At 37.4% G+C, this 23,108-nt stretch overlaps 1 long non-coding RNA gene across 1 annotated transcript; it reads right to left on the bottom strand.

Annotated features, from left to right (window-relative positions):
• Positions 1-300: 300 nt before the first annotated feature.
• Positions 301-22,316, bottom strand: LOC120719393. Its single transcript, XR_005692677.1, has 3 exons — positions 22,304-22,316; positions 15,198-15,201; positions 301-466 (listed from the first exon to the last, which is right to left on the bottom strand). It is a non-coding gene; the product is annotated as an uncharacterized LOC120719393 (long non-coding RNA).
• Between the last annotated feature and the right edge of the window lie 792 nt (positions 22,317-23,108).

The raw sequence follows: 23,108 nt of genomic DNA, 5'->3' as shown, positions 1-23,108 counted from the left end.
TAGTTCTGTACCATCCATGAAACTGAGACAGACAATGCTGTTGGGTCTGTGTTTCCACAAACCCCGCTAATTCTAGAGACTTATTCATCATGAAGAAAACAAGACAGTCGATCGATCGATTATTTGCGCAAGGGAGGCCTCGTCTGTGTCCACCACGAAAATGACCCCCAGATCTGACCTCCTCCTGCTACCTTTTATTGAGAGACAGTTCACACAAAACACGTCAGAACAAAGCCACGCCCCCTTGGTTCTAAGACAAAGCATTTTATGTATATGTGTGAACTTCTGTAAGAATGTGTGTGTGTGTGTGTGTGTGTGTGTGTGTGTGTGTGTGTGTGTGTGTGTGTGTGTGTGTTAGACCTCCTGCTGACCAAAGGGTCGTAAACGTAGGAAGCCTACATCAAAAGAAGCAGATCTTCCAGATAGGATGTATCTGCAATAAAACATTACAGCCCCCCACCAGAACCTCAAGAATCTGGGGGGAAGGACAGTGAAGTTTCATCAGTTAAAACACTGTACAAATGGTAAACATAAAAATGACAAACATCTAACAATTCAACTCTAACAAATGCTCTCCTTCAGCCATTAGGTGACTGTACTCTGCTGTGCCTACATCAGAGTTGGTATTTTCACAAGGGCGGTATGTGCCCCAGGGGATGTTTACAAGATGTATTTTACTGAATTTAAGGTCCCAGATCACATTTGTCTCTTCTTATTGGCTTGATTTTCCTGCACATCCCTGCACATCAATTTTTTGGTTGCTTCTTAGCTGATTATAAGGAACTATCTACAATAAATAGACCAATAGGGAAACAGATAGATAGTTGTAACTGCACAAAGTTAAAGTAATCGTCACCTTGTCTCAATAGTGTTTTGGAAATTAACTCTATGACTATTTCTTATAAATGCAACCAAACAAAAACATTTTGACTAGCAAAAACCAGTTAAACCAATTACAGTTTGCTTTGCCCATCAGTCATTGTGCCAATCTGAGTGCTGCACCAAGCTGTCATTGCAACATACACTAATTATAGATGAAAGGGCAGGAATGACTGGAGGAACTGCAAACTTACTCATGCACTCATATAGCCTCCTTCTCTCTCTCTCTCTCTCTCTCCCCACACACACAAATGTTCCTTCTCACACAACTATGCTGCTGTGTGTACACACGTCTACATGCACACAGCAGGAAATGGTAAGCAATCTCTAATTGGGGTGATAATAAGATGTCTTCTCTTCGGCTCATTTCAGTATCCTGTTCATCCAGATTTTCAGCACTTTAATCAGTCTGGACTGGACCTGGAATTTGCTTTCTTGACAGAATTTCAGGGACAGTACTTGGAAAAGAATTGACTGTTATATTCAACCCAAGGTCATCTCCTTGTACATCAATAGAGTGCATCCAATACTACTGCTATGTTTGAATCAATCTTCTTATGGTCAATTGATTGTGTTAGTGTAGAACTTGATAAAAATTGTGATTCAAGGTCATAAATTCACAGTGCAAATTAGCATGAATGTTAAGGCAATGGGCACTTCAGCTAAAGCTTGTATCACAGCTAGAAGCCAGAACTTTTATTTAAATAATAAGTTTTATTTTTGCATAGTTTCCTAAATCTTTGATTGCTCCTCATATTTATATTAGTGTATGACTCACATAATAACAGTTCATTCATTCTAAAAGCCATTGTTTTATTTAGTTTATTCATGTTTTATTTCAACTGCAGGCACTTTGCAGGTCACCATTAAAACATTTAAAAACCAAGTTACACAGCACTGCTTACAAATTAGAAAAACAAAACAAAATATGTATTGAGTGCACCATACAGCTGTATACCCTGCATATGGCTTTGAAATGGCTGCAACGATCTATGTGACCCGCTAATGTTGTAAACCCGCTCAACATTTGGCAATAAAACCCTTTCTGATTCTGATTCTGATTCTGATAGGTCTACACCAGGGGTGGGGAACTCCAGACCACAAGGGCCGGTGTCCTGCAGATTTTAGATATCACCCTGGGTTAACACAGCTGAATCAAATGATTAGTTCATCACTAGGCCTCTGGAGAATTTCAAGACATGTTGAGGAGGTAATTTAGCCATTTAAATCAGCTGTGTTGGATCAAGGACACATCTAAAACCTGCAGGACCCTGGCCCTCGAGGCCCGGAGTTCCCCCACCCCTGGTCTACACAAATCAAAAAGCCTGTTTCAGTTATGCAATTGCATTGTACTTTTTTCTTTTTTTACACATTACTTAGGCGAGAGGTTGGCATCATATTTTGAATACGTCTGTTTACACATACCCCTATTTGTAAGCATGCAGAAGCAGAAGTGCTGTCTTTGTGCCTGCCAGCAGCAGTCTGTCTCCACATTTGTCACGGAGCATGATCAAGTGCTTAAGTTACTAAGATGCAGCAGCAATGTAAAGTATTTTAACAGCATTAAAGTAGCTGCACTGCCTTTTTTCAAACAGTCTTCAACAACACCTTTATTAATGCAAATGACCAGAAAGTGACCATTTGAAAATTGACACTGTATTAAAAGAACAAGTACGAAACTCAATGATAATGTTCCGAGGTGAGCTGAGCAGTGGGAAAATGTGCTTGGTAGCTGATTATTATTAATTAGAGTGCCTGACCTTTGATTGGGCTTAGTGTACTTTTACCTTAAGTAAGTCTACAGTATCAAAAATGAACAGATTAATGCTCTTGAATCCCACACTTATGCTTGCATATTTTCAGAAATATATTCATTATTCGATAAAAGAAATCATCTCTGCCAGGAAATCTGGTGAATTTCTATTTCATGTCCAATTTACCTCTAATTTACAGAAGTCATTATACTGTAATAGGACGGTTTTTCACAGTGGTCAGTGTTTTATATTAACATTTTCCCCTTTGGATTACTGCCTCATGAATAAATAAAATGTCTAATTTAATAAAAAACTATCTACCATGTTTCTTCAGTGTTTCTCGTTAGCACATGTGTATCCAAAATCCGTAGATTCATTGCTTTGGAAACCAGTCTGCCAACGTAGTATTAAGTAGCATTACATAGCTGATGTTCAATTCTGACACCAGTGTAAGAGCCAAAAAGAGAATTCTGCTTATTTGCAGCTTAGACAAATATTTCAAATATGTTCATAAATATATCAGCTCAACCAGGAAGGAGATCACACAGCAGTAATAAGAATTTTAAATTATTAGCTGTGAGAAGAATGTCTAGTCTGGTCTAAGGTTCCTACATATCAGAAAAAGTATGATTATGAAAACCATTCTGATTAGAGGTGGCAAGAAAAAGACCTGTTAATAACAACATCAGATCTAGGAAAATCCAGGCCTGTGTTTTTAATAGATAGTGAACTGCCTTTACTTTAAAAAAGAAGAAGAAGCAATCAACACGGATGTCTTTCTTTCTTTGTACTCTACTGTCTGTTGTCCAATTTAGCCTTCTAGTCCTACTGTTGCTTTCATTGATGCAACTTGGCTTTTATTCAAGTTTAGGGATCCTTTCAAAGCTTATGAAAGTGAAGTATTTTATGAATGTACATTTATTTGGTCACATTTTCTTTTTTTTTACAGCAGATGAAAACAGACCAGAAGAAATGAGTCTTGTGGTGAAAAAGTTTAACTGGTTAATGTATGAAGAGTAAGAGTCACAAAGTTGAATTTGAATAGTGGTGTGAAATATTTAGATTGGTAGTTTGGTCTGGTAGCTTTGTTGTAGACCCCATTAACTGCATTGATTTGCTGTCAGCTTTGCTGTAGCTTGGTTCCCTCTTTGTTGGCTTTCTGAACATTTTGGTTAGTGTGAATATCTTTTGTTCAGAAGAGCCTTTTGGTGTGCTGCTGTGGTTGATGCGCATATTTAATTCCAATTTGTTGCTGGAGTTTTGGCAAAGCAGTGCTGTGTGGGTGTGTGTGTGTGCAGACTATGTGGTGTTGGGCACTGGTGATGAGACCTGGTGCTCATTTAAGTGCCAACGACTAGATTTTCACTTGATGTTCCTAGGCTAATTTTTTTCCTGTTCAACCTATTTCTATCTGGGGTAGATACATTCTTCTCTAAACTAGTTATGATTATGAGAAATGATCAGAAATCTCTGTAATAAGGACAAATTAGGCCAACTTACTATACCTGCTAACATTAATTTTTACTCCCCACCACTCCTTAATGTGTTCCCGGGGTAGGAAATTGGATTTGGGAAGGGGGTGGGTGTAGGCTCGTTTGTGGACCAGATTGTGTGGTAGCCATTTTAATTAATGGGGGTGTTTTAATGTTACCTTCTGTTGTTGCTTTTTTATTTTCTCTTTTCAGAATAATTTACAGTGTCAAGGTGGAACATCGTGAACGCTATGGCCTGCTGTTATGGGAGGATTGCCAATTAATGTGGGTCACCTGTGTCTTACAGCCCATAAAAGCTGGCACAGGTGAACTGCTCAGTCTCTTCAACTTAGCTGATCAACTTATTGCTGATCTTTGTGTCTTGGTTAGGGTATGTTTAAGCAAGTAAACTTCTTGCCTGAACTCTCTCCTTGAGATATATTTATTATGTTGTAAGAGATGGTCTAACCTGACCTGCACTGGAAAAAATATACAACTGTCTTAAAGTTTATTTGATATGACAATCAAATCATATTCATGCTAATACAAATAATGATAATGAAGAGATCAGATCAACGTGTGTGTCACATCTAGAAGCGTATAGCTATTTCAGTGAGCCACCTGAATATTCGATAAGCATTTAGGAAAATGCAGAGTATTAAGTGACTTGAGTTGGTATTGTGTACCTAAAAGCTAAGTGGAATATCCCAACTATAAACTTGATAGAGGTATCCTGTTAAGCTGATATTGAGTAGAACAGATAAGCCTGTCTACACTAATTAAGATGAAAATAATTTACAGATGTTTAAATCTGCTTTTTTAAAGTGGCTTGCTGCCAGGAAAAATTAGACAGCATCTAAAATTAAGAGGCTTCTCCACTATAAGCTTGTTTTAGTTCAATGATGTTTATGATGATATGCAAAAGCTGAGTCTTACTAAAGTGGCTAACTGCCAGCTAACTGCTCGGGTGCATTAAGGAATAAGGGCTTAGCTAATCTTTACTTTTCTATGATACTGCTGTCTTTGAATTTGTAATAAGCGTAATAATAGGATGATCCTATCTGTTTTCCGAGCATCCAGTGCAGGCAGGATGCCAGCCAACTACCCAGTTGGAGACCGGCACTGCTCTTCACTTTCAGTCAGTGCAACTCTACTTTCAGCTTAGATTATTTGACTTTTCCTAGATCTTTATGGATCAAAGCCTATTTTTAAAAGTTCCATGAAATAGTTTGACCTTAACTAAAGCGAATGATATATAAAGCACTGGCTTATTCTGGTCAGGGAAATGCTTGATTAAAACAAAAAATGTCACAAACTAATAACAGAACATAAACAATGATATGGTGGTCCTGAAAGGTCAAACCCACTGCAAAAAAAAAAACATCAGCAAATATAAAAATGCTGCAATAACGCACAGACAAAAAAATACAACTACAGCAGAATAAAACACAGTGGAAGCTGAATAAAAAGTTGGACGGAAACAAAAAACCTGATTTATCTACAGTATTATGAGTCATGTGATTAGAACACATATTACTTTGCATCTTTTTCTCACAGTAAAGAAAATTGTTCCTTTAAATGTGTCTCGATGCAATACTTTCCATGTTTTAGTTTCTATCATTTCTGTAGCTGTTCCATCGTGTTATTGTCTCGCTAAAAACACTCACCTTGTGTTTTGTGAGCTTTTGGGTTCTTTTTCTACCTTTGTTGCATTTTTTTTCATTGTCATTTGCGTGTTTTTATAGCTTTTTTTCTATTTGCCAGTGTGTCCTTGTTTAAAAACATTTGTCTGTGTTGACAATACCCAGCTGTATACTCATGAGCCTTTCTCAAAAGCCTTATTGAGTGTTTTACTACCAATACAATGTCATCTACTGTAACCCTGGCAAAACCGAGGTCAGTCATTACACAGGCCCTCTTGCCAGCAACATCAAATCAGCTGCTAAGAATCCTGGTACTAGATTTGGCATTAAACGAATCTCACATCTCAAGCTCACCCAGTTGTTTTTTTTTTCATCTATAAAATATTAGAAGTGAACCTACAGTATCAATCAATAATTTGAATCTTTTAGTACACACTATAATGTTATCCTGTCTAGACTGTGACTTGTGAACCACTCAATTGGTCCAGAAATATTACAAAAACGAGCTGGCGAACACACATTGGCTTCTGGTGAAATTTTAAATTCATTGTATTAATTGTATTAAACACCTTACGTGGTCTTGCCCCTGTTTATGTAGCAGACCTGAGACCACATTTCAGATAATGTCTGAACTGTTCTACACTTTCTTTAAATCTAGAAGTCATCCTTCCAGCACCTAAACTTTTCAGCCCTTCTCAACATCTAATGATTAATCTAAATGTCCACTAGCTAAGGTTAGCTTTTTGGAAAGAATTTGGTACTCGTTTGACTTTTTGGGCATGTGCCTTTTAATTTTCAACTATGTGTATGCATGTACTTTATGCTGGAGTATGTCTTATTTTTTAATTTTACGACTTGAAGCACTTAGTAACAGTACCTTTAATTTTGCCCCCTTTGGTTGGGTCCAGGCATGATTTCCCTGTTTAAAGTGTGCCTAAAGATCTGGCTTGCCTTACGATACTGAAATCACGCCTTACATATACATATTTCCTCATATAGACGCTTGTTGTCACTTCACTTTTCAGTGTTTCTAAGTCATGAGAGCAGCTTGCACACACAAGTTAAGTTTGAGGACATAATTTCATTGCTACTTCTTTTTTTGTTTTGTTTTTTGCTTAATTTTTGGAAATCTGCTTTTAGTTTTTTCAAAACTATGTTCATTCTATCTGTGTTTTCATCTTTTCTAACACGTGTCCATCAGAAATCCCATCATAGTGCTTAGCTGTGTTTTTTTTTTCTTTATCTAACTAGCAGGTCTTCTTTTTATCTGTTTTTCTTCCTTGAAACCACCTGCAGATGGTGGAGAAAGAGATTGGATAGTGCGCCAGAGCACAGAAAAGGAAGGTTTTGTTTTTTTTCCCTTAATGTGTTCAGCCATATGAGGGAAGAACTGGGATGCTGGCCAGCCAAAATACTATCAAAGAAAACACACCACATTGTGAAAGTGTAACACACTGTTGCACACACACACAACCAACTGGCTTGTTGGTAAAAGGAAGAGGAGACAATCAGGCAAGTGAGTAGTGACTAGGCATCGTAGGGAGAGGAGAGAGGAGGGGAAGGATGAAACTGGTTTTGAGGCAGAGGGACAAAAAAAATGAAGCCTAGATATTAAGGAAATAAGGTGGCAAACACAGCTGATAGGAAGGCAAGATGTAGAAAAGGGAAAGGAGGAATACAATTTAATTTCCCACCACTACCACTATTGACAGGTAATTGGACACGCCCTTTGGGACAGTTAGACAAACTCAGACTTGGATGGTAAACAATCCACAGCACAACACAGGCCAATTTAGAGATAGCTATACAAACAGACAAGAAGCACAAACTGAAACAAAAGAAGAAGGTCAGAGAAAGAGCGATATGAGTGAGATGGAGTAAACAAATAAGCATATAAATTACAATCCACGTGCTACATCACTAAAATGTGCATGCATGCTTGTACAGACAGGTTTGGCATTTGATTACCTCTCTTGTCCCTCCTCCTGTGTCTGTACTTCTCTCCTTTCCTCCACCACAGTCCATCATTTTATTCCCTCTTTCATCTTCTGTACGTTTCATCTGTTGTGTAAAAGGATTGCGCTGCTCTTTGAAACAACAGTTGCATAATGAACTGACATGACAATGTCAGCAATGCTTGTCCGTGAACTCTGGCAAATCTTTCGTGCTTTGAAGTGTAGTGTAAAGAGCAAGTCATCAGAGTTCATTCACAGCAGCAGTGCCACAAAAAGGTATTTTGTCACCTTCCTGATTTCTTCGTTTCATATTTCTCGCACTCAAATGTTTCAGATCATTAAACAATTTTTATATTAGACAAAAATAACACGAGTAAATACAAAATACATTCGTCTCTCTAAATAAATGATGACTTAATTTATTATTAAGAGAAAAACACGCTATCCAGACCTACCTGGCCCTGTGTGAAAACGTTATTCTATCCCTTTTTGTAAATCACCAATTAATTGTGATTAACCACATATTTTTAGAAGACTTAATTAAATTTCACTAGCCATTTCCAGCACTGATTACGTCCAGACCCATTGAAACTAGAAGTCACTTACATAAAATCTTTCTAACATAGTGGAGGGGGCTAAAAGATCTCAGAAAGTAACATATCATGCCACGATCTAAAGAAACTGAAGAACAGATGAGAAACAAAGTCATGACATCTTTCAGCCTGGAAAGGGTTACAGAGCCATCTCTAAGGCTTTGGGGCTCCTGTGAACCACGGTGAGAGCCATTCTCTATAGATGGAGAAAAAATGGTGAAAGGCTATCAGCAATGACATGACCTTTTTTATCCAATAGAAGCACTCTCATATCACACGTGAGGGAAATGGTGGCTGTTTAACTCTGGCTTCAGGCTGACCAAGATCAGGTTTTGGTGGACGTGAGATCATAACACAGGTGTGCCAAACAGTCATCAGTGGCGTGGAGGAAAAAGAGAGTCCAGCCACATGTAAGCTTCCTTGATAGGAGAGTCCTCAATCCTCCTTGGTCCTTTCAAATTCTCCTGCATCCAAATAGCTGAAGATTCAAAATTTACACCAGCCTCCATTCTGCGTACCTATGGAGAAACCGAAAACAAAGGGGAGGGAAAAAACAGTCTGCAAGACATGTAACACCGAGCCATGCAGGATGAAATCCTGAGCAGGTAGAAGCTCCCAAAACGTCCTCTAAGATCCAATCTAATATGTCAAAAAGGAAAAACTGTGAAAGTCTATGCCAGGGTACTGGAAAGGTGACTCCATTTGTTAGTTGAACACTGGATACAGGAGTAACAATGCGGTTTTCGTCCTGGTCATGGAACACTGGAACAGCTCTTTACCCTCTTAAGGATACTTGAGGGTACATGGGAGTTTGCCCAACCAGTGCAGATGTGTTTTGTGGACTTGGAGAAGGCATTCGACCGTGTCCTACAGGGTTGCTTCGGGACTACGGGGTGTCTGGCCCACTGCCATGGGCCATTCGATCCTTATACAGCTGTTGCAAGAGCTTGGTCTGCATTGCCGGCAATAAGTTGTGCTGATTTCATTTGGGTCCGGTGGCTTCATCAGGCAACGGCCTCAAACTCACACTGGAACAGTTCACAGTCGAGTGTGAAGCAGTGGGAATAAGAATCAGCACCTCCAAATCTAAAGCCATGGTCCTCAGCCAAAAAAGGGAGGTGCCCACTCCGGGTCAGGGACGAGTTCCTGCCCCAAATGGAGTATCTAAGGGTCTTATTCATGAATGATGGGAGAAGGGACAGATTGGCGTTTGCAGATGCAGTGATTGGGACGCTGTACGTTGTAGTGAAGAGAGAGCTGAGTGTAAAAGCGAAGCTCTGACTTTTCCCCTTCATGACTGTGTTTTTCAATCATAATATACTCAATACAACTTCGTTTTCAGATTATACACGTCAAAGTCAGAGATTCTCTAGAGATTAGGGGTCCCCTCAGTGTCTCACTCACTCCCCCCTCCCATCCCGCTCTCTCTCTCACACACCCTACAAGGAAATTCTGCACAAACAAGTTAATCTATACTGATTCTCAGTGAGAGGCCTGTTATTAGAATAATTCTTATATTGGTTAAACTTATACCTAATTATATTCTGATCAGTATTAAGCAATTAATGATGATTAACTATCAACAAAATCACACAAATTATGATTCTGTGTTTATTTATTAAATTATACTTAATACATTTCTCTTCTTTAAATCAAGGGTAACGATGGGCCGGAGGCACATTTCTTGTTGTTCACATTACTGCAGCAAGTCTCATACACAGACATTAATCTCCCATGGTCCAAGCTGAATCACGTCTATGCACACAAAATCCAGACACTAAAATAATTTTCATTACTCATTTACTTCATTTCTCATATTAATTAGACTGATACTTTTTAGATTAAGAATCAAAGGTGATTTGCTAAGCAAAAGCACATATTTGCATATATGGAGCTGAAGCAATGTCCAAAAATAAAGCAGTTCAAAAAGTGTTATAAAGATGTGATCTTCATGAGTTATAAAGAAAGGGAAAATGTTGAAATTCAGCAAATGTTGAAATTCAGAAAGGTTCATGATGTTATATATATTATATCAGAAATCTGTTTACTATTTTTTACTGCAGATTACATCAGTAAAGAAGCTGGCAAAATATTGACTGATAAGTTATGGCAAAGGGGTGGGATTAAATAAGTGTGTACTTCTTCCCACTCCCTTTCGATACGTAATTGAATTGGAACAGTTGAAGCAATATTGAAATGTGTTAGCTTTATTTTGTATAGCATTATTTTCTCTTCTTTTCTTTGCTAAATGTATTTGTATATTGTTTACATGATCGAAATAAATTAACAATTAATCATCAGTGACTCAATAAATAGATAAATTCTGCTATTGCACCCGTTTCTCTTTTAACATAAAAGGTTGGATGTTAAGGCCTGTTACCTTCACTCAGATGTAATAAGCCAGGAATGTCAGTCTCTTTTAATACTTTCTCAAGAACTGTTTGACTTATTTCAAATGCTGCTGTAATTAATTCCACTGTAGCTGCAGTATGAAATTGTTCAGTGAAAATGAAAAATGAAAAATGAGAAATTTAATGTGTTGGGTAAGTATCTTCTAGTTCATCATCCATCCACGCTTATTCTAGGGCTGGAGGCTATTCCAACTGTCATTGGGCGAGGTACATCTTGGGCAGGTCATCAGTCTATTGCAGGGCCAATACAGAGAGGCAGACAACCATTCACACTCACATTCACACCAATAGGCAATTTAAAGTCACCAGTCAACCTAATCCCACTAATTATATGCCTTTGGACTGTGGGAGGAAGACTGAGTACCTGTAGAGAGCCCGCGCAGACAAGGGGAGAACTCCACACAGAAAGGCCAGGTGGTGGATTTTCTTTAGCTTATCTTGATGTTGTTTATGCTGCTCACTTAATCCAGTTCTACTATAAAAGTACACAAGACTATTATAAAGAGCATTACAACACCATACAGCATATTTAAGGGAAAGTTTAACCCACATATAGTGGTGGGTCATTCAGTATCCAATGGAGAAAACAGGATCATCATCAGTGACATCACAACACATCTTAGATTACAAGTCAGAGCGATTTCTTTTTCTTTTCTTTTTTTCTGTGCAGCCACTGGGACTGTGTATGCCTGTGGGAGGTTTACTTGCTCAGCTCATAGTTGAACACTTCCAAGAGACACAATGGTTTGCTTCCTATCAAGTGTTTTGTATATATGATCGCATTAAGCTGCTGGGAAGTGGGTGTCTTTTGAGGCAGCCTGTAGACTGTCTACTGAATAACAAGTGTTTTCTGTGATGCTTTTGTCACTGTCTGAATAAAAACAAAAAATATATATTTTTCTTTACTTTTAACTGGCGAGACAGCATGTTTGGATGGACTGGGCCCACCCCTGCCCACGGCTAGACATGGTCTAGTTCATTGGTGCTGTTGTTTTAAATGAAATAATACTAATAATTAAAAAAAAGCTAAATGTGCCATTGGAGGAGGAAGGAGGAAATGTTAAAATTTCATTGTCAAACTAGCAACCTTCTTGTTCTGATGGGGGAAAAGTGAAAACACACACTCAGGATTCTTGAAAATGTGAGAGGTGCAAGTTTGAAGCTAAAATGTGAAGATATGTAATTAATGTTAATTTTTATCAGAAGAAAATATCATCTTTTAATGAGCAAACACTCATCCATTCCTTGATTTACAAGTAATGATTTTCTCAAGTATTTCGTAAGTGAAGACTTTATCGGCTGAAGAATAAAAGCTCTCATGTTGATTACCACAGAGTGACTGCCCTGTATTTAAAAAAATAATTAACGTAATACCCTTCATGATATGAATACTTTTTTCCCAAGGATTTAAGGTTTCAGAATTTTCGTCTTGACCTGGAAAAAACTCATTTACTTTGTGCTTTGTAAAATCTTTGACATTTTGGAGGTTTTTTAATAAAGAAAGAGTTATCATGGAGAGTTTGTGTAATACACAGTTTATTGTAGATTTCAATGTAGTTTTCAAATGTATAGCAGCTAATGGGAGTAATCCAGTCTATTAAACTCGTCTCCTGTTCATTCAGTGTGTACTAGAAAAGTGTGTTGCTATGCCAACCAATAGGAGACATTGGTGCATCTTCAGACCTTGAATAAGAATAATTCGCTTTTCAGGGTTTTTTTTTTTTAACATAACTTGAACCGCTTAAAGAGTAGAGATGCTTTCAACTAAATATTACAGATAAGATAAGATAAGATAAGATGACCTTTATTAGTCCCACAGGTGGGAAATTTGTTTTGTTACAGCAAAAGTGCAAAGTTATGTAGCAGAAATTAGAAAACACTCGAATGCAATAAAATAAAATAAAATACTATATACAATAGAATAGAATAGAATAATATATACAATAGAATAAAATAGAAATACAAATGCTATATACCACTGAGTAAGAAAATACAAAAGTACAACTTCGTCAGAAGAAGAATTGTACAAGAATTGCACATATAGCATATAGAATTGCACATATAGCAGTCTTATTGCACGTGTGAGGGTTTGATCAGCTGCAAAAGTCTTTGTTGTGGAGTCTGACATATAATTTAGATATTCTGTAATCTAGTATAAATACAGGATTTTTTTTTCAAATAATAATTTCCTTTACCTTAAAATAATCCTTTCAGTTGGGGAAAGAATCATGTCTCAGTTATTGATTGGAATAAGTCTTTCCTGTTGTTTTACTTGACTGAAATGAAAATGAGTCAGTATCAATCTGAGTTTACTTTTTAATTAAATAATATATAAATACATTTTACAATGTTTTGCTTTAGTCAGTAGCCACTGTCTGATGAAATCACAGTGTATTTTTTGTTATCCCTAAATTTCACTGAGGGAAGGAGAATCTTCCCCTGGAAACTCTGCTTTTCCCAAAATAGTTAACATGTTCTCCTTGAACAGCGCTCTCTCTCTCTCTCTCAGTGCTTTTTGTTTTCAAGGTAAAACGAAAATAATATTTTTCTTAATGCATTTTTTTCTTTTACCATCACATTTTCACACAACCCGACATTCATGTATTTTAGTGCTTTTGTTTTGTGGTTCTCCCGTCCTTCCCCTCTGTTTTTAAAGTTAGCATGCCTGGAATTTAAGCATGTGTTGTACTCCTGTGTAGTCTTTGTTCATTTCTAAGATGTTTTTTGCATTTCTTTCACTTGTTTCAGCGATTCAATTACCAGGTCAGTTTATTGTTCATGAGCAAAACAACTTGATTTGTTTTCACTCCTGTTCAATTTGGATGAGTGTCCTTGAAGTCAGGGTGATTTCTACAACAGGCCTTTCTCTCTGTGATTTCCTGGACCCTACAGTTTTCTCCTCTCTTTCTCTGTTCTCTGTTCTCTTCTTCTAACTCAACCAGTATCTCTGATAGGCACTTAACTCTTACTCTTTCTCTCCCAAGTCTCCAAGTCTTTCTTTTAAAAATTTGTTTCTCTTTTTACGTTTCCTGTTTTCTTTCTATTTGTACAGTATGCGTCCTTCAGCCTGGATTCAGTATGGGTTAAGAACATTTAGATTTTATATTGCACGATTAACGTATTGTTGATAAAAGTCAAGAAAGAAATCTTCAAAGCAGAGCAGATACCTGAGACTCAGGTAGTGGGTCACCTGTGAGCAGCTTTGATAACCTCACGGATACAGCTAAGACTGGAGGGCTTTGGGACTCAGCTCTAACTGTCCTTGAATGGTTCAGCCAAAGCTCTGTGGTTTGCACCCCATAAAATATCTAATAAAGACCAGAAGAGGACATTTCCCAGATACTTTCCAGAACATCTGATGGAGCTTGAGAGAACCAGGCTCTCTCTTATCATGGCACTGACTGTGGCGAACAGAGGTTATTTATACAAGAAATTAAAGCTTATTTTTTATTAATTGCATGGAGACAAATAACTTCATGTAAAATAAATATGAATTGCAAAAACTGTAGCTTTTTCTGGCAGAATAAACTTTGCGGATCAAAAGGTGGATCGCTTTTTAATTGTACTCTATAAACAACTCTTTGCAATCTGTACAAATGATCCTGTGCCATAACTTAAAGCAGCCAGTTCACCATACCCTTTGCATCTCAATTTTTTGTTTATTTTTTTTCTCTGCACACCTGTATTCGTCGCTTCTGGTTACATCCCCTTCCACCTATATTATAGCTGCAGAAGTGATCCACTGACATTCTGCTTGGAGGGTATGTCGACCAGACGCTTACACCACCCTCTTTTCCCTGCTCAAGAACGGAGCATGTTTCTTCTTTGGATGTGGCAGCTTCTACCTTGAAAGATAAAATTCACTTTTGAAATTCAGTGAACGTCTGTAATGAATGACCATTAACTTGACTATGTTTCATTTGTTACTGGGTTTATTGGCTTTACTGTGCAATGAAATTTCAATTGGAGGAAATATTACTATGAAATGAAATACGAAGGGTTAGTTTTGCATTTTGCAGCAATGATTTATCATCAAGGCTTATACACAAATTACCATAGGTGTTTCCAGGTAACAGATAATTATGTGTTTATCTTCAAATAAAGTGTAACTTTTAGAATATTTAGTAGAATTCATTTTTACACTAAATAGCCACCTACATTTCCTCATTATTACGATGTTACTACCATGTAAATGTCACTATATATATATGTTGACTTCCAAATACTGCACAGAAATAACAGATTTATTGCTCAAAGGTTATCATGTTGCTACAAAAATAATACTATGCTGTTACTAACTTTTGTTACATTTCTTTTCACATTATTTAATTTTCCACAGCTATTGATAATTAAATGGTATCATGGAGAGACTACTCTTTTATTCAATGTAACATGCAACCAAAAACCAAAGATAGATAGATAGATAGATAGATAGATAGATAGATAGATAGATAGATAGTATCATTAAGAAATGTAAACAAAGAAATAACAGAGCTTGAAATTTTATCAGGTGATATCACTGCTAAGGCTCTAAAGGCACCCAGAGCAAAATGAACATGATAAATGGCTTTGCCAGAGAAGACTGTCAAAAAATGCAGTAATAACAAAATAAATATACACTGTCTAGAGAACAAAGCAAAAACCATTTATTAATATTTAAAAGGTCAGGCTGTGTTCATTAATAATGTACTTTTTGTTTGCATTAGAATGAATGCAGTGTAGTTGTTTGTGTTCCTTTTTCTATGTTGTATTAGTCTGTAAAATGACGTTTTTAAAAACTTGATGTTGATGTTGCCTAAAACAGGCAAGTGTTCTTTTCTAGGTAGGTACAATAAACCATGGTGGTAAACCCAGGGACGCAAACAACAAGAGACAACACTGAAACCATTATCACCTGTGTTTAACCACATTCTCACTAATTAAGGCGTGTAGTAATTATTCATTTATTTGTTTATGCTGCTTGTTTTTAGTACTACTAAGTCTAATTGACGGTATAATTCCCCAAAAAAACCCATTCCATTTTTTTTTTAAAAGGCCATGAGATTAAAATAACATAAAAAAGAAGAAAAATAAACAAATAGAGCTTTTTCACATCAGGCATTTTTACTAGAGTAATCATAGGACCAGTGGAATTAATGTCTCCATTAAAAGTACCAGTCAACTCTATCCCTGAACCAGCATGTACAAAAGCAAGACCTCTTCTAAGTAGAATGCAGCCACTATGTGGTTCCCTTACTGTGACAATTCAGAATGTCTGCGAGGTTTAAGGGATAAGAAAAGCTATGTCAAAAAAATTAAAATAGGAATACCATGTAATATGGATTTAACCTGATCTTTATGGAGGGAGTATTCACACTGCAGGATCACAGATGAGTTTTAAAAGGTTTCAGTAAAAAAGATTTAGTATTATGAATGTTGTATTATATGAGTGACACAGGCAGAAATAAATCCTAACTTTAGAAACATCCATCCATTCTCTTCCGCTTATCCTTTTTAGGGTGGCCAGGGGGCAGGGCTAAAACACACTCATATTCACACCTATTTCACACCAATTTAGAGTTTCCAATTAACCCATCCCCACTAACTACATGTCTTTGGACTGTGGGAGGAAGCTGGAGAGAACCCACGCAAACATGGGGAGAACATGCAAACTCCACACAGAAAGACCCCGGTCTGAATTGAACTCAGGACCATCTTGCTGTGAGGCAACAGTGCTAACCACTGTGCCACATTGCTGCTTTAGAAGCAATGTTTTACTTTATGATCATACTAATTGCTACTACATGGGCTATCTTTTTTTTTTATATACAGATAAGCTTTGCAGTATCCAGTCAGTCTTTTAATTACACAAGTATCGTAAACACTAAGTCTGAAACTGACAGACATGATATCAACGTGGATTAAACCATGCCTGCTACATGATGTGAACACAAAAGCAAAGCCTGTTCTTTATAAGAAAACTTATGTAAAACTTTCTTCTGCACTCAGGCTCATATTTCAGCTCCGTTCTCACTCAGCTGCACATTGTGATTGTGGTCTGTGAGCTGCCGTGTTGAAAGAGTGATTAGCAAAAGGTTAAACAATTAGGGCTGGTACGAATGGCTTTTATACTAATTGGCAAATTTTGGATGGAAATAATGAAGGAGGTGCTGTTTGTAAAAGGAATTCATTTATGGAGTGCAGTAAACACACAACGTTCAAATTAAACACTTGATGCTGCACTCCATACAGAATGGAGGTAAATGCAAATTTCAGATTTTTCACAACAATGTTTGGACAGAAAAAGTAAAAAAGTTCATTGGTTCTGAGAACCGATGAACTCATTTTTGGTAGGCTGCCCTGTTCTCACTAAATTATTACTAAATTTCTTCTGCAGTGGCAGACATTCAGGCTTACCCAGCCAAGTTCAGTAAAGGCAGCAGTTAATTAGGGAGGGCTGATGATTAGAGAACATTTCCTAATGCTAGACAACATGATTTCAAGTCCTGCATGTGTGTGCCTCTGTAAGCGTGTATTTGCATTTGCCCTGTGAATATTACTGCAGTGTACTCATTAAGATATAATAAAGGAAAAATAGTGAGACATTATTATGAACCAGTAATAGCTGCATGAATCAGCCTATAATACTGGAGTGCTTTCAAACTAATAAACATAAAGAAACAAAGCAGGTGTCAAAAATCACATTATTTTGCAAAGTTTTTTCTTTGTAAACTTTAAATGCTCCTCCAGCCTGTGCTGCTATACAACAGTTATGTTCAGTCTTATTAAAAAAAAAACATGAATCGATCTTCAAAGGAAAACACAGCTCAAAGAAAATGTAAAAGTGTATCTAAAGAAATTACAGTAAGATTAAATAAATAGTTGTCATGCCGAAAAAGAAACTTCTTGTCAGATATCTCAGAAGTTAAGCAGCCTGTTCATCATATAAAATCCAGTGAAGCGTTGAGATTGATATGGCGGGCCACAGATACAGTCCTTTTATATAACGATAGGGATCAGAGTGAACGGTGATGGCAGATAAGAAATAGTGGCCTAAAAGGCACTCGCAAACATATATATATGTTGGCTTGAAATGACTTGTGCCACAGGCGGTCTAAAACAGGTCCCTCTGAGTCCAATCTCTGCATTTGCTATGATTGACTGACGGGATTGCTTATCTTTGACAGGATCATTTCGATAAAGTTGTCCTCTAACTAGGCTCTTCTTTGTCTGTTTTCTCTGCTTTCATCTTTTTCCACATCTGTCTTGTGAGTTAAATCTTGAAACTGCTCGCTACTGTTTATTTGAATGACTTTTCAAGCATAGCCATTGATGTGAAAGTTATTCCATTTAGCAAAATGGGAAAAAACTGAAATAAAAATCATATTTCAAAACACCAAATGTTTGAAAGATTCCCTGTTTATTGCTCTGTTGTGTTGGACAGCATATTGTGTTCTAATATTGCTTTTCTGTTACTCACAACAATCACCAACAAGATAACAAGGCCTGTCACTGTCTAAAAGTATTATAGTTTAAAGCAAACATCTCTTTTTGTCTTAAATAAATTAAGAGAAAAAAATATGACTGAAGTTAAAGAATCAGTGTGAGTACACTAAACCCAGGGAGCCGGTGGAAATGTCTCACTTTTTTCTTTTTACTGCTTTCTACAAAACTGCATCCTGTACATCAGCCAACAACATGTTGCATCTTTTTATTCCTTAGTCTGACTGTAACCGTAAAAAAATTCACTCACATGTGAGATGGAGGGATTCAATTTGTTATTCAAGTAAGATTGGTGTCTGCCTGCCTCTATATTGTGCTGCACTCTGTGCTGACATCGGGTTTCACCAACTGTTGTCAAGTTTCCACTGAAGTGAAGCGAGCGGGAGCCACGACTTGATTATTTTCAGATTGTTGCAGAGAGACAAACCTGATAAAATTCCAAATTTGATGCATCTTCAGTACAGATATAGCTGTGTCGCGCAACTTTCTCAAACCAGTGATAAGTGATATTTCAAAATAACAGTGTAAAAGTATTCCTGCAGAGAATATTCACTGGAATCTTCAGCTTTATAAGTGTCATGCCGCTGTTTTGCTAACAAGCCTTCAACTATTTTGGTTGGTTCTCACCTCCCTTACTTCCATTTTCAGTCCCTGCAGGGAGCTCTTTTTCAAAGATAATACTCTAAAAGCCACTTTTACGCTTTAGCACCAAACAGCAGAGACACAATTAGTGATTGACATAATGGGGCATGTAGCAGTTTGGAGAGAAAGTTGTGAATATTGCATTTCCACCCATCAATTGGCCAGAAAAACAACAGATATGATAAAACATATGATAACTGTTGGATTTGTAAATACTACTAATTCCATATGCAGATATATGCCAAGAATAATTTGCATCAAAGGGACATATTTGCGATACTGACAGCTTTCTGGTGTCCTTTTGAAGGAACCCTTGGAGTCGGGTGGCATGCAGAGATTGCATTTGCTGAAATGCCATCTTGAAAACAATGGATGTTATCTGAAGATGGAAACAGGGTTTCAAGAGAACCAGTGGAGAGTACCTTTGGACAGATCTTGCCTATCCCTGGCTTCCATCCTGTGGACGCGGCGTGGATCTCGTCAAACCTCGCAGCCTTGCCCATGCTCTACATGTTAAGATCTACACCCTTTAAATGGCTTTGTTTGCTAGCAATCTAGCATTTAATAATTTTTTCAAGTCACAGCAGCTGGATTATCTGTATCTGACAGAAACGTGGCTTCAACGTGGTGAGTCTGTAGCTTTTTCTGAACTTCTTGCTTCAGATTGCTCATTCTTCAGGCTCCCTCGGATCTTGGGTAGGGGTGGAGGGTTATCTACAGTGTTCAACACCCATTTTCATTGCCATCAAACACTCATTCTCCAGTTTCAGGGTCTAGCTGTTTGAGGTACACCTGAACAGCCCTGTGCTGTGTGCTCTCATTTATTGTCCTCCTAAATGTAATAAGGACTTTATCCAGGAGTTTTCAGATTTAATGGCCAGAGTTGTTCTCAGTTTTGATAGTCTTTTAGTCCTCGGTGATTTTAATATTCATGTCTGCTGTGAGTCTAAACCTCTGGTCAAGGACTTTCTAAATGTTATAAACTCCTGTAACCTGACACAGTGGGTCACTGGCCCCGCTCATGAAAAAGGACACATAGTGGACTGGCTGCTGTCTCAGGGGTTGGATGTGTGCAGGAATATCTGACTTGCGTGTCTCTGATCATTTTCCTGTGCTGTTCACTATAATGTTACAATGCTCTGTAGATTAGCTGTGCACTCCAGCATGTAAAAGATGAGCGATTAATGGTTTAATGGCTCCTCAATTTTATGCCGCATTTCTTGATTCTGGGATAATTAACTTAAGATGTGAAATCATCGAGGACTTTTCTGATATTTTTAATTCCACCTGCACTGATATCTTGGACTCAATCTAAGCCATTGTCAGAGCCATGGTTGAATAAATATATGCACACCCTTAGACGTGAATACAAACATGCTGAGTGGAGATGGAAAAACTACAGGTTGTATGTTTCTTTACAGATATTTAGGGACTGCCTCTCTGTTTACCAAGAGACTATAAAGACTCAGTTTATCTCAGACCTAGTGTCCACAAATAGCATATATTTTAACGTTTTTGTCTAAGTGCTTTGAATCTACTATTCACACATAGGATACATCAGCAACTTGCCCAAGGTTATTTGGCATGTAGACTGGAGCAGCCAGGGATCAAACCACCAACCTTTTGATTACTAGATGATCAACTCGACTTCCTGAGCTACAGCCACCCCAAAACCACCCTTGGAGCAGTCTGAGCCTGTTTCCTCGAATCATATACTGTAATTATGGTATTTGATCACCTAAGATCATCATGCTGCCCATCAGATTCTTCCCCCAAGTATGCTGACTTGGTTTGGGTCCTACTTATCTGGAAGGACCTTTTTATGAGAACATGGGCTAAAGCTTTAAAATAGTCCCTCTTAGTCCCTCCCTCGTGTGCCTCAAGGCTCAATTTTGTGTCCAGCCTTCTTTGCACTGTATATATTGCCACTGGGGTCTATTTTTTCAAGGTCTAACTTTTCATTTCACTGTTTTCCAAATGACTTGGAGATTTATTTGTGTTTAAAAGAAGGGATATCTTCAATTTAGCTGTTATAGGTTGCCTTGAAGACGTTAAACAGTGGGTGTTAAGTAGTTTAAAACTAAATGAAACTTATCCAGGGCCGGGTCATGGGCTGCTGCCCCTGCCGACAAGTGGAAGAAGATGGATGGACTAAATGAAAACAAAACACAAAATGTCATTTTTGGCAATTCTGTTAGTAAATATATTGACGGTGCTCTTGGCCCTTTATCTGTTCATTGTAAAACTAATGTTAAAAACCTCGGTGTGTACCTTGGCGATTCCTTTAAAGTGTGTAGGTGAGTGTAGTAGTCCAATTTAACCTTTTCCATTTCAGACAGCTAGCCAAGGTAAAGCCATACTTTCCAGCTAATATCTTTGAACGTGTTATTCATCTGTTCATGACTTGCAGATTGGACTACTGCAACTCTACTTCAATTTGGACCAGTACTTTTTTTTTTTAAGCCTCAGTTGTTGTTGTTGATCTTAGTTGTTTTATTGCCTTATTGTATTATTCTTTCTCATTAATATTTTTATTGCATCGTTGTCATGTGTTTTCCTTGTTTACTTGCCTTTTAGTTTATAAAGCACTATGTGCAGTATGAGCTGTTATAAATGTGCTATATAAATAAATTTGACCTTTACCTTGACCTTACTCTAAAGTCAGTGTCACTCTCCTATGCAACCATGTTATCCATATTATCTAAAGGAGACAAATTACTTGTGAAGTTATGTGCTTCCTGTGTTGATAGAACTAGTTATTCTTGACTTTTAGTCCATTACACTTCACAGCTAGTAATGTTTTTTTTTTTAAAAAAAACAAAACACTAATGCTAGCATTGACATGACACCTTACCTTACAATTCTCAAAACCTTGTTAAATACACATAAAAGAAACATAACAAGCACACATTAAAAATCATTGAAATATTATTAAATACCATTTGTGTGATCTTGAATTTTTTTATTTGTCACAGGGTTTTTTTAGTCATTCATGTAAAGGAACCTCATAAAATATGTTATTATTTTAAATTCATCAAAGCAGAACTCTGTCAAAATGAAAAATATGCTCTTTTATTTTCATTTTAAAGTCTTTTACTTGTGTTTTTAATATAGCGATGAGTCTGTCTTGGGCCACTGTCTATGTGTCTTTCAACACTGAAAGGAAACTGTAAGACCTCTCCCCCTTCAAAAAAATGCCTTTGATGAACATCAAGTCGTGATGCCACACAAGGTACAAACACATTCCAAAAAAAAAAGAAGGTATGAACAGCTGCAGACAATAAGTGAAACATCTTTAAATTCTCCCTCTCAGAGTTTTACACACAATCCTAAGATTATGCACTTTCCATATTAATGTTGACAGTTGTTTTGTGCAACCATTCTGTTGTGCAGGTGTGACACCAGATGTAAAAAGTCCCAGTACAATGACAGAACTGCACAGAATAATGTGACACAAATCAGCATGCTGCACTGGTTGGACAGGTTTCCCCGCTGTTCCTTCAGATACAGATTTAGATCCCTGCAACCCCCCGCTACTTTCTGCCAAATGTGGACAAACACTGCATACTTTGACAAGATTTAGCCCCAATTAAGGAGTCATATGCATACAAATTCAGAAAATATTTTCAGAGTCCAACCATATCAATGTTTTTCCTTTGTGGTTTTTCTCACAGCAGCTCCCTCATCTGTAAAATTTGGGCTGGGAGAGTATGGTAACTTTGGGTTTAATTAGTTGAACTAAACTTGATGAGATCTTGTGGTGCGCATCCAAGCTAAGCTAAAACCAGGGGAGAGCTGAGTTTTCAGTTATCTTGCACCGTGAGCTGTCCTCATTAAAACACATCTGATGGTTGTCTGCAGAAGATTAAACGAAAAACACCATGAGGTGCTCTTATTATAAATACTGAGCTCTGCTGATTACAAACAATTGCCTACATCACCCCTGCTCTTTTTGCTTAGCAAGTAGATATCCTCTTTAAAGTCCATTTCCACTTTAATTATGGTTTAACTGTAGACACTGTGGAGTTTGTAAATTAAAAAAAAAACAGAAAATCAGACAATGACACATTCAGAGTTATTCATAATCTGTTTAGCAAGAACAAAACCACCTATTTAGCCTTAATTCATTCAGTGACTAAACCACCAGCCTGACCCAGGTGAAATGCAGGCAGGTAGATGGAAAGACATTTTATTCATCCAGTGAGTCATTCTGTCGCTTTTATAGCTCGAGTCGTTATGAAACACAAGGACACATGGGGCAGGGTGCATAAATGATG

This window comes from Simochromis diagramma, unplaced genomic scaffold (genome assembly GCF_900408965.1).
Source record: "Simochromis diagramma unplaced genomic scaffold, fSimDia1.1 OVJJ01000344.1, whole genome shotgun sequence".
Taxonomy (NCBI): Eukaryota; Metazoa; Chordata; class Actinopteri; order Cichliformes; family Cichlidae; genus Simochromis; species Simochromis diagramma.
Note: the sequence above shows the minus strand (reverse complement) of the source record. Positions and strands in the feature narration are given on the sequence as shown.